At 41.1% G+C, this 12,815-nt stretch overlaps 1 pseudogene; it reads left to right on the top strand.

Moving 5' to 3' along the window:
• The window catches only part of LOC119516500, a 179,686-nt pseudogene extending 167,450 nt beyond the window's left edge, over window positions 1-12,236 (top strand).
• The last annotated feature ends 579 nt before the right edge of the window (window positions 12,237-12,815 follow it).

Here is a 12,815-nt window from a genome sequence, read left to right as displayed (position 1 = left end):
CACCACCTCATCCATCCTTTGTCTCACTTGTGTCCAAAGAGAGTGGCCTCTCCCGTTGAGATCACCTGGATCCTTTGCCTTCTGGCATCCCTTTGGGTTTGACCAGTGGGAAGCACCAGCAGATGAGAGGGTGGGAGGAGAGGCTGATCTCTTCTCCCCTGCTCTTTCTCTTCACTGCTCTATCTCAGCTCTTGCCCAGCCACCGCCCTCCCCCCATCCACAGCTCCAGTTACACTGTTGCCTTTCCTTGCCTCTCGAATGAGGTATGTAATGGAATTTAAAGGGTAGCAAGTATGTTGAATCAAGAATAGCTTATAACCTTATAAAATAATATTTTTGCTACATTCCTAATCCCTAAATTTGGAGGTAATTTGTTGAACTGTAGAAATCAGACACTTTGTATAATTTTTCGTGTCATAGCAGTTCAGAAAAATCACATGAAAACTTAGAGTACAACCTTCCAAAGGAACCTTATATTGAAGTTCAGGGTAGGAAAGGAAGCTATTTTAAATGTGTGTCCTGCCTTCCTCCTTTCTTGCCTAGATTACTGCCACAAACCATCGCAACCTGCGCCACTTGCTTCTAGTCTCGCTTCTGCTCCGAGCCTCTCTCTACCCGCTGTTAGAGGACCATGTGTAAACAGCCCTCAAGTCATTTTTTTCTACTGCTTACAGACCTTCCCACTACTGTCACTATAAAATGCAGGGCAGTCAAGGCGTTTGACAATATGGGCCTTGCCCCCTCCTGCAGCCATACTTCTTACCTATCGAGGCCACAGTGAGCTTCTTTAGATTCCTAAGAGCGCCAAGCTCAAGGTCTCACCTCTCTCTTTTGCAGCTTTGTTCCAGATGCTCCCTTGTTTTAGTACCTCACTTCTCCTGCAGACCCATTTATCCCCCAAATATTACGTACATATATATATAGATACTTGCACACACACATGTAAGATAAAAATCTGTATGTGTAAATATTATATATAATGTGAAATACAACATATTAGTGTGTTTTACCATTTTAGCATTGTCTTTAAAAATATTAACCCATAGTGTGGATCCTCTAGTAATCTGTGGGGAGTGCTCTACCGAGGATGCAGTGTGGAATAAGTGTTTCAATACGATTTTTTTTTTTTTTTTACTTACTGCTGGCCCAATAAAAAGTAGTTTTCTCTCTGCCTGTTCCCCGAACACACACACACACACACACACACACACACACACACACACACACAGCTCTGCCATCTCATCCCAGTCCCCTTTCTGATCATGCATAAATAGCAAACATTCTGCTAAGTATTAATATTTTCGGCTGGATAAAGTTTGGTCTAGACTAAAAGGACTTTTTGGGTAGATCAGGGTCAACTACAGAGTCAGGAAAGGGAGCTTACCTAATGTCCATTTACACAAAAAACATGGCTAGTGCAGGAGCTAAAATATATCAAATCAGATCAGTAAAAGTAAACATAATACACCTCTGCTTCTGTTAGTTAAGGGGATATGAAATATGTGTGTCTCTGATCCTGGGTGCCTGGAAGAAGCATTTTCCACTTTTTTGTGAATAAATCCCACGTATACTTGGCAAACATAGCCGTTGTTCATGCCTGAAATTCACCAAATAGATATTGTCTGAGACACGTTTAACTCAGCAGCTTGGTAATGAACTCTGGTAGGCTCCAGCTGCCTTCTCTCTGGAGGCTTCTTTCAGAATTCCCGTGGCTATCTGTGATAGAACTTCTCTCAATAATGTACAGTGGGATAGACCTGCAGCCAGATTTGGGGGGAAAGCTGGAATCTTATAAAATGAATAAATAAAGAATATAATATGAGATGTATATCCAGGGTCTTTTCAGAGGGCCTCCCTTAAATGCTGGTATGGAAATCTGATAGTGTTACAACCATTTTGAATGGAAAAAGAAATCAAGTTGCAAACTATTCTTATGGGTTGTGTTCTGCATGGTAAATTTTAATTCTTATTTTGCTAGTCTGAGTTAATGTTGCTTACATTTTTATTAGCCATTGATTTTTGAATAGGACAGCACAAAATACCAGCCTTTAATTTTGCTAATTGAAGTGGGAATGGCTGCAGTTTCCCTGCGTCATCTCTCCCCCAGCAAAACTCTCTAATATTTTTTATTAGTATGGGTGAGGCTCCACCTTCTGTCCATCTTGCCCCCAGTTCAAGAAAAATATTTATTGAAAAAAACCTCTGTAATTAGAGAACACGGTCTTTCAGGGCAGCCTTACAGAAATGATTCCAAATAGTATTCCTTTAACTTACAAGCTCCCCTAGCCTAAATAACTCCTTTTTAGTGCTTATCAGAACTGCCTATTTTAACTACACAGTATTTGGCAGTTATTAAATTTGGAGAGTGGTTGGATACGAGGAATATTACAATTTAATATGGAGATTTTGGAATATGGATGACCTGAAAGATAGAATGGTAAAAGAAACAGGCAGCAGCTGAGTGAGTTTGAAGGAGTTGCAGACATGGTTTGAGGGTCCTCTGTTAGGGATGTTAGGAGAAAAGCCAGCTGGAGATAGTTGGCAGCTAGAACTCAGTGACTTTCAAGGAAAAATTCAGGGCTGTGGAGAACATTTGGGAGTTTTCCACAGGGAGTGATACAACTCCTTGAAAATGAATGAAACTTAAAAGGAGAGAAGAGTACTTAAGAGAAGCAAACATCTTGAACGACAACTATTTATAAGGCACAAGGAGACTGGGGGCATTAAAGTGAAGTCAGAGAAGTAGCTGGAGCTTTAGGAAGATATAGTGTTATGGAAATGGGAGATGAGTGTCAAGGAGGAAGACAGGAGTGGGAGAAAGGGAATGCATTAGAGGGAAGTGTTAACTAAACGAGGGTGCACCTGTCTTTCTAACACACGCAATCTTCTTTGAAAGGGAGCATTTCCTTTACCTTTCCAGGAACCTGCTTTTTTGCCACAGTAATATGGTGCAATAATCACAAAACCTCAGAGATATAAAACAGCAAACATTCATTCCTCATGCATCTGTAGATGAGTGGGGGGTGCGGAGGGTGGTAGACTGGAATGCTGGCTGATTTAGACTGGGCTCAGCTGGAGTGACTCTGCTCCATGCCTGTCAACCTCTTTCCTGGACCAGTGGGCTTTCCAGCACATGTTCTCCTCAGGACAGTGGCAGAAGCACAGGAACACAAGCCCAACTGCACAAGAACATTTCAAGATTCTCTGTCATGCCATGTCTTCTAATAGCTGATTGGTCAAAGCAAATCACAAGACTGAGCCCAATATCAAAAGGGGGCAGAGACTATCCTCCACCCCAGAGTGAGACCAAATCAAGCCGTATAGCCAAACCCATTATCAGTGGAGCAGAGAAATATGCTAGTCCCATGGAAGAGAGGAGGCTAGAATAAATATTTCTGAAGAACAGCCTAATCTACCATACATAAATATTGCCACTTTTTAAGCTAGCAATGTAGATATGGAATAACAAAACCTAATGATATTTCAAAAGCAGGATTTAGCCTACTATAATGTCATTGTGGGAACTGGGAATCAAGGTTGCCCCAGTTAAATTCACAAATGTTTTGTGCTAAGCACTATGCAAGTGCAATGAGGGGAATCAAAGATGAAAATGACATAGCATCTTCCATCAAGCAGCTTTCAACCTGAGAGAGAGACAACCACATCTAAAAGTTACTATAAGAAAAGTCAAGCATGACAAGAATTATGGGCTGGGATGTATACAAAGAGGAGGGCATCTTCCAAGTAATTGCTCAGGGATGAAGTGCAGGAATAGAGTATACTCTAGATACTTTAAGAGGAAAGAAATTTATAGAGAATTAAAGATTGGGAGGGCTAAAGAGACAGATGCTTCAGAGCCATGCCCCAGAACTGGGCAGCCAAGGTAGCTGCTGCTCCTGCCCCTATCTGGAAGTGGCCTGTTGAATTATGAATCTGCCTCCAGTGCTGAGGGCACCAGAGCCATGCCTCCTCTACCACGCTCAGCACTGAAAATGGATTCCATTATTCCTCTTCCCCCAGTTAACTCAGTTCTAAAATTATGGCTTATGCACGTGCATCAGATTGACCAACATTGGACACTTTAGCTGCAAGAGGAGTTTGGAAATGTTTAAGCTTCTGCTCTATAGGAAGAGACTTTAGAAGGAGACAGGGATAGATGCTGAATAGTCCCTAATGTCTTCTGCAGGACACTCAGAAAATACTTCATTGAGAGGGTGGCTTTTATACCAGGCCTGAGAAAGTGCTGCCTTATAGCAAGAATGGCAGAGGATACTCTCTTGAAAATACTTTATAAATTGCAAAGCAGCAAACAAATATAAAGAAGTCTTGCTTTATGGAAATACAATGGAGTCTTCTTGCTCACCATGGAGACCTTTTTCTCTGTAGTAAGAATCCAGGAATAGATTTAAACTTCTACCTCCACAAAATCTGTATGTTCATGGAAAGCCTGCATTTGCTGTATGTAACATTTTGTGAGCATTTACTTATGAGTGCTAAATCTATTACAAATGTGTACATATATGTTTGTGTGTATGTGTATATAAATAATCTCATTTAGTCCTCTCAATCACCTCTGTGAATCAGTTGCTCCCATCTCCATTTTACAGATGAACAAATGAGGCTCAGAGAGGGTTAGACAGTTATTTAGTGGCCTAGTCACTGTAGTTCTTGGTGAGGGGAAGAGAGGAACAAGGATGAAAGGAAATGCAGAAGGCAGAGCTGGAAGAGGCTGCAGAGACAGGCCCAAAGAAAAATTGGCAGCCTGCATGGGGAGGGGCCCCAGGTGAGCTGAGTGCTCCACTGAGCTCTGTCAAGGAATGGGATTCACTCAGAGATATGAAGCACTTGGTTCACGCAACTGTGTTTGTGAAAACCCTTGGAAGAGTGTAACACATTGCAAAAACATTGGTTTCAAAAGTAAAGAATGCTAGCAAAGTCAAAACATAGGGTTCAAATGGCTGTGGAGCGAGTTCTTAAGTATCATCCAGACTGAGTTTTGCTCTTGGCTCTGCCCCTCACCAGCTATGAGACTTTTGGGGCAAGTAACCACATCTCACCCAGCCCATCTGTAAGTGGATTTAATAATACCTAACTTGGGGAATTATTGAGAAGATAAATTTGAGATAAAGGAATGAACACCATGATGCTTCATATATAGGAAAGTGCTCATCAATAACTGTTACCTGCAGTCATTGTTGATGGGTGCTCGGGGTTTCCCCATCTTCATCTCAGGTGCTTTCCCTCATTTTTTTGCTGACCTGCTGGCAGTCTGAACAGCTTTGCTCCTGTCCTACTTTGGTAACAAAGAAGAAAGAGGGAAGGCTGGGGGTGTAGAAGGTACAGTCTAAAAAGAGAACCCTTTAAGCAAGAGTGGGAGTATATTTCTACATATCCTTCAAGTTCTCAAAATTTTGTGACTTTGATATCTACTAATGATGAGGAATATTTGGATGATTCAAGTTCTAGGTCCTCATCCTGTGCTTATGCATTGGGAGGAGTTAAACCCTGGGAAATGAACAAAAAATAAACACAAGGCAAAAATAAAGGGAAATGTTAATGCACAGGCTCTGTAATTATCCCCAGAATATTCACTAATGACATCACATTAGTCTTAGCTCTACACAGTCATAGTTCTGTGAGCAAGGATATACTTGGTCATAAAAAGATGTTGATGGGTTATCCTTTCATTTCTTCTTTAATTCCCTTTCCACTTTCCATGCAAATTTTATGTGGTTTTTATAGGCTTGTGGTGATCTAGCCCCTGATCTGTTTCCTTTTCCACTTTTGCTAACTAATCCTTTCCTGCTTTACTGTATCAGCTGATTTCTAAATGTCAGCCTGGGTAGGTGGATTTCAGAAGCTAAATTTAAAAGAGACCTGGCTGCGTATTTGGTCCTTTATTGGGTCAGCATACTTAAAGAGAGATTTTATAGGGTCCAGGAGACCAGTTTTTTACTTTCTTTTTAGATCACATCCTGGAAGCAGCAGCACAGCTGTTCACATGGTGTTCTGTGAATTAAGGGCAGTCTTTCTGCTGAGATCAGAAGCTCTCAGCCTTATTTCTGAGGTCAGCCAGGAGTTGTGGCTAAACCCCACCCTGGAAAATGCTGAAAGAAGCTTAATAGAAAAGCTGAAACATCCAGTTGTAACATCCACAGTTACGTTTCTGGTCATGTTACCTGCACACTGTCTGACCATTACCCGTGCTTTCTGGGCATGTTCCCAAGGACTCTGGTGGGAGGCTATAATGCTGTATCAGTTAGCAATTGCTATATCACAAACCATCCCAAAACTCAGTGGTTTAAAACAATAAGCTTTTATCATTTCTCATGAATCTACAGACCAGCTGGGTGATTCCACTGATCTTGGCTGGGCTCACCTTTGCACCTGTAGTCAGCAACGGGTCAGGTAGGCAGCTTTGCTGATCTTGGCTGTGTCTGCTTCTAAAGGCTGGACACTAGGAGGCTCTCAGTTTGGACAGTTGAGTACTCCTCCACATGGTCAGTAATCCTCCATCGGGCTAACCTGGGCTTGTTAGACTCCTAGAGGCCTGGGCTCAGAATTAACACATCGTCACCAAAGCAAATCACAAGACCAATCCAGATCAACGGGGAGATATGATGGAAGAATAGTTTCCACCTCTTCATCGGAGGCACTTTAAAGTTGCATTGCAAAGAGTCATAGAGGAGTAGAGGATTGGGGCTATTATTTGCAGTCAGTCTACCACCACAAAGATGGCTTTCTTTATAACTTTAATGTAACACACTGATTTATGGCTTAACAATTGTTTCCACATCTACAATCTCACATGACTTGACAAAGAATCCAAATGAGGTCAATTTCATTCTTTTTATCATTCCCTTCTTTCGTACGAGGAAACAGGTCCACATCAGTTGGGGAACTCAGGGTTTCAGTGGAGCCAGGACTTAAATTTAGTTCTCTTGTCACCAACTCCATGTTCTCCTCATGGTCCATAAAAAATGATTATATGAAAGGAGGAAGTGAAAAAGAAATCCTTCTTGATGTAGCTAAATCATTCAAGTTCAAAGAGCAGTGAGTCAATTCATCCCTCTTGTTCATTTTGTCTACTGCTACAGGTTCCATGACGACAAAGTGTTTTGTGAAGTTCCTTCCTGCTCAGTGAGTAGAGGGGGCAAGTGTCTTCTGTACGGTCCTTGGTCTCTCTTGCCAGGGCTGGAAGAGGTGACTGCATGGATAATCTAGAAGCTGAGGTCTTCATATACGTACAGTAGAAGGCTTGTAGAAGTCTATCAGTGACATAGCGGTGGCTCACACAAAGGAGCCGACCATCTGAGGGTAACTTGGGACCATGTATATGAATGTTGGATATATATACGTATGATTGCCTCTCATTCTCTTTTAGTTGGAAAAGAGGGAGTACTTTGACACAGTTTGAATCATTTTCTGTCACAACATACGTTTCTGGACATTTCCTTTTATTTCATTCATTCATTCATTCAACAAATATTTATTGATCATTTCCAGTTTCTTAGGCACTATTCTAGGAAGGCTTCGTGGCTTCAATGAGCTTATAGTGTACTGGGGTAGATAAATGTATAAACATATAAATAATTATAACATTACAACCATTCAGCAAGTGTATATTCTCCATAACTACCACACTCTAAGGGGGATGGGGGACCCAGAAACTTTCCTGTCTTAACAGAATTGCAAAGGAGACAGCCCTTGTAGGAGAGGCCCAAGAACTTCCCAAAGGAGAGGAAGAATCTTCATCTGTCCTTTAGCTTAATGTATTTTTTAAATGTGTGAATAATCATCTTTCTATTTATTCCAGTGCAGGCTTAGAGAATTTTTTTGGCTTATTAGCAGTTCTACTGTGTAGAAATTCTAAATTTTTGATCGTGGTATCTTCTTCCACGAGCTAGCTTGGAACTGTCCCCTTTTATTGCTATTTAATGAAAAGAAAATGCATCGTTACTTTAATAAATCAGGCTGTTGGTTTCATCATGTAAACATCTCTGTACGTATCTTCAAGTAGTAAATAGTTATTATCTCATTATAATGAAAACAAATCTAGTTGGGATATAATTACAGTAAGGTAAAGGTTAGTTCTTGGTAGAAGTGGAAGATATAGTCCCCTTGGGCAAATTCTGGATGTTTTGCCGCAACAAACAGAATGCTTTATCCAGGAAACCCTCTTCCAAGATGCTGTAATGCTGAAGTGGTTTCCCTTTGGCCTGCTTTCTCAGCAAAACTCTCTCTGTTTTTCGATATTTGACCATCTTACTCAGTTACTGAATATTTTTTTAATTAATTCTTTCTAAGCACATGAGAGACTATGTTTTCAGAAAGGAAAATAAAAAGGAAAATGAATAAACCAGTGCCTTGAAGTTGTTGCCCTCCATAGCACCGAGTTAAGACTCATTTTTAGAAAAACATGCTGGGTAATTACATCTTCTACATTTGCCAGTTTATCTCTGTTAAACATAGTAAACGTCTCATAGCTTAATTTACTCTGTCAGCCACGGCTTTTAAAAAACTAGAGCTCTCAGGCAGTTGAGATTTTATGTCTGCAGTGTAATTTCACTGGCAGTTTTTTTTTTTAAACTTTGTATTCTTGACTCATTTACAGTCAAATATCTTCCACTCTGTGAAGCTTAAATATTTAGCCATTGAGGTAATACAGTCTTTATCATCTGTCAGCTCAGCTGTAGGATCTGGACTCCAGATTCTTGGTGTTCCTGGGTTCCTCAGACTCGAGTTTGTCATTGGTGTGCCTATGAAGCTACCTTTTTTCCATATACCTTCAGAATTTAGGCTTTTTAATGCTTATCACCTTGATTGAATATACTCTCAAAATGTTTTCACAATGTACTCCTTTTGTCTCTCCTGAAGAAATCTAGAAGACTGTATTATTGATAACTTTTATTTCATCATTTGGGCAGAATTATGTGTTCCCCCAAAGGCTTGCATGTGGGTCCTCTTTTACAGATCTTGATTTTAAAAAAAACAGCAAACAGATGGACTTCCTACCTCTTACACTGACCTGGACTTACAAGCCGTGTGGAAGTGGAGAAGGGATGGAGTTGTACTTACAAACCAGTATACCTTCTTTTCTGTTTTTATTAAGAGTTTTTCCTCATCTGGAGGTCACATATCACACAGCAGTGTGCCAATAATTGAGTCTCTCACCTCACAGTGGAAGATCTAGTCCTCAGGCAAATGCTGTAGGTAGCCTTGTCTTTGAGTGTGCTCCTAATAGAATGGTGTGTTTTTTTTCTTAAAACAATTGCTTCCTCTTCTCTAGTCAAGGTTCTACTTACTCATTTGTGGGACCCACTAAAACAAAGCTGCTGAGTAATGAACCTTAAAAAGGGATTAAAATGTGCTACAAGAAAGCCAGCCTGTTTTCTTATAATTTAGGAATTAGCTAAAGCTTATATAGGAACACATGCCCTTATAGGTTTAATAGTTTAAAAGCAAATGAGGTTTTTATTGTTTTTTTAAAATGATGTTTATTATTTAGACACTAGATTCTCATTAGTTTCCTCACTTTATTACTCCGATATCATCTGGGACCTCCTGTAAACTTCATCTCACAGGGAAATGTGGGGTTAAAAGGGTGAATTTAAGTAATGCTCAGAAGGACTAACAAGTTTCCGTTCGAAGTCAGTTGGTCCTTGGTGGTTTTGTTGAGTGAACTCAGTGTTGGTGGTGGGGAATGTGGTTTCCCATTTAGCCACCTTTACGTCAGAAACCATCCCTCCTTAACAGAAGTGGTTGATTTCTTTTTAGATTGGAAAAATGTCTGAGAGGACTATACCGTTTTCCCTAAAAATTAAAATTATGAAAATTTAAAACTAAACAAGCTAAAACCCCAATTAACCAAGATAAATAAGCAAAATGCATATTGTATGCAAATCAGTCACTGATCTTTATAAAGATACATTTGGAACTAGGAAAGCTGTTTTGAGAAAGGATTTCCAAATTAAATAAATACCATTATGTATAGAGCACATAATGTAAATTGGAACTGTCTCAGCTCCAGCAGTCTGAAGGCAATTTCCTTCCTCTTGCATATGGTCATGACAGGATTTTTGGAGTATGGTTAATATTTCACAAGGTTAGCAGATTGGAACCACAGTGGCAGTACATTGCTGTCTTATCAACAAGAGCAAACATTGAGTTTGTCTGTTGGCAGTGACAGTGTTTGTTTTTTTTAAAGAGAAATTGGTTCAAGAAGATGCTTGTTATGACTCTCCTTTAGGAATCTGAATACACTTAAAATTTAATACTTAAAAATACACTGATGGTGGAGTGTTCTAAGCTGATGAAAGTTAGCAAGAATAAAGATTTGCAGTTCCTCAGCCAAGTTCATGGGCCCTACCATTTTGTCTTCATCTTCTTGATCTGGTTTGACTTCTGTCCACCCTTTAGAGCAGTTATCTTTTTGAGAACTGTTTTTTTTTTTTTAGAAAACATTGTTTAGAAACATTGTTTTCCAAATAGTACAAACACTTCAATCTCTTCCAACAGTTTGGCCTATTTTAGTATTTATTATCTCTCAAATGTCAACAGATAAATCCATGGTCTACAACACTTTCAAGAAATTCACAAATTAATTAAGAAAGATGGGGAAGTTTCTTCTAGAAAAAGTCAGACTGCCACTTCGACTACTATTATCCTGCTGTGGAGTGTGCACCAAAATCATTTTCTTGCAATTATCAAATGCTTGAGGGCAACAGGTTAAGAGGAGAAGGACAGAGAAAAGAGTCTCTCATAACTCCTTGAGAGTGGGTTTCTGAGTGGTTCTGGTGATTTAAAGAAGCAAACAGTGTATTATATCATTCTCATTCTCCAGGGCCATAGTAAATTTATAGTAACAATTGGATGCAGGGCATTATCTAAAAGTGAGATCGGCTGTAGCACAGACTCCGTTGTTCCCATCACCTTTTGCCATAAATCCCTAAGCCTCCATGCAAAATGCATCAATTAAAGTGATTTTGTGCTTAAACTATATTGTCAGATATTGTCAGAACTGTCAGATAGGCAGATGTAGGACCTACAATATCTGAAATGAAAGTTGTTTTGTTTCTTGCCAGCCTGTGCCAGTACTTAGTTTGTCATTCTGGGCTCCCTTAAATTAAAAAGAGGAAAGAGCTACTGGTAATAACCGTGAAATGCTCTGAGAAAACCTCTTGAACAGCGCTGCATCAGCGCTGCAGTTTTTGCTCAAGTTTCTGGGTGAAGTACTCAGTCAAGTACCTTGTTCTGCCTCAGGAGCCTGAGAACAGGGCTCTGCCCCTAGCTGGCCTAGAAAGTCTCCTCTGTGGGAGCTCACTTCACAGTTACTGCTGGGACGGGTCAGGCTTGCCAGCAGCATGGGTAGGGAGACAGGTCTGGGGTCTCCTTTTCCAGCTGCAGTCCCACGCACAATGCCTCAGGCACTGGTCTCCATACCCCAGTCTACTAGGGCAGTGGCCACTTTCCACCCAGCTCCACCTCCCACAAGGTTCCCAACTATTTGCCCTTATGGGTTTTTGCCTTTATGAAAACCTTTCCCTATCATATTAGAGGGGTCTCAGGAGGATGAGGAGGTAAATCTGCCATACTTAACAAGAGGATTTCTTTATTAAATATAGACTTCCCTAACTGGGGAAGCCCCTTTGTTGAGGTTCACTGGGCCAACAATCTCAGGTGCCTGAGCTTACAGGGTTGGTTTCTTCTGGGTTGAAAAACTGAATTCCAAGCTTGGGACTAGGTCCAGCACATGGCAGTTGCCCAAAGCAGCTCTTCCAATTCCATGGATGGCCACGCTTAGCCTTTTAAAATTAGTTCAGGGACTAAGGGGACTCTGCTGTTCAAGATGGATTGGTTTCAGGAACCCCATCTCTTGGGTTGAAGTTCTACCTACCGTGTTTCAACAAATGTACAAGGCCATCAGTTTTAGGACGTGCTATTGTTTCCTGAGTCACTAGGAAAGAGAAAATGTTGCCAACTCATTGTTACACACCTCCTGATATTTTAGGGCTGTTAAAATACAAAGAATATGCATATTATTTTAATGTGAGTCTAATAATCTATGAAATATAGGATTCTTTCATCACTTTTCTCGTCTTGATAGTTGGGAGAGGTGGGCTTCTGAGGATGGTCCTTCAGCCCAGGAGAGGTTCGGCAATTCTCTCCCCAGCGTGATCACTGAGAGAGAGCGTACAAACTGGGAGCGTGTCCCTTCCTCCTTCCGCTTGGTCTGAAGAAAGTTCTATTATCGTGAGAGTTCATAATAACAGGAACTTCCACCATTGCCCAGATCATGTGAGAAAGGAAGAGAGCAGGAGCCTGGGGTGTGTGAGGCTGTTGCGAGTGACGCAGGATGGCGACGGTGACCGTACCTCTGGTAAGTGAGTTCGCGGTGCCGGCCGGCAGGGTGCCCCATAGCTGGAGGGAGCGGGTCACCGGCCTGGCCACCCCCATGTTTTTATATCCTTTTATGTGCTCCATGCAGCCTGGAGCCACTCTATCAATAGTACCATTTCAGCACTTAGCCATCCTGAGCCATCAGAGTACCCAAGTACACATCTGGACTTGTTGGCCTGTTCCCACACCAAAGAATATACAGAGGAATGTGTCAGTTTTATAGGGTAAAGCCTTTGGCAATGAGAATGAGAAAAAATATTCCCAAACTTGCTGGTGGGTATTTTGCCATGTCAGCATTGCATCCCACATTGTTCAGCTGGCAGGAGTGACAGTCCAGGGGAGGCTTTTGGCACCGGACAATGGCAACTCAGTGCATACCCAACACTGAGACTTGTGTGCGTAGGTTATAGCAGAAG

This window comes from Choloepus didactylus, chromosome 20, assembly GCF_015220235.1.
Source record: "Choloepus didactylus isolate mChoDid1 chromosome 20, mChoDid1.pri, whole genome shotgun sequence".
NCBI classification, from domain to species: domain Eukaryota; kingdom Metazoa; phylum Chordata; class Mammalia; order Pilosa; family Megalonychidae; genus Choloepus; species Choloepus didactylus.
This window is presented reverse-complemented; position numbering and strand designations above follow the sequence as displayed.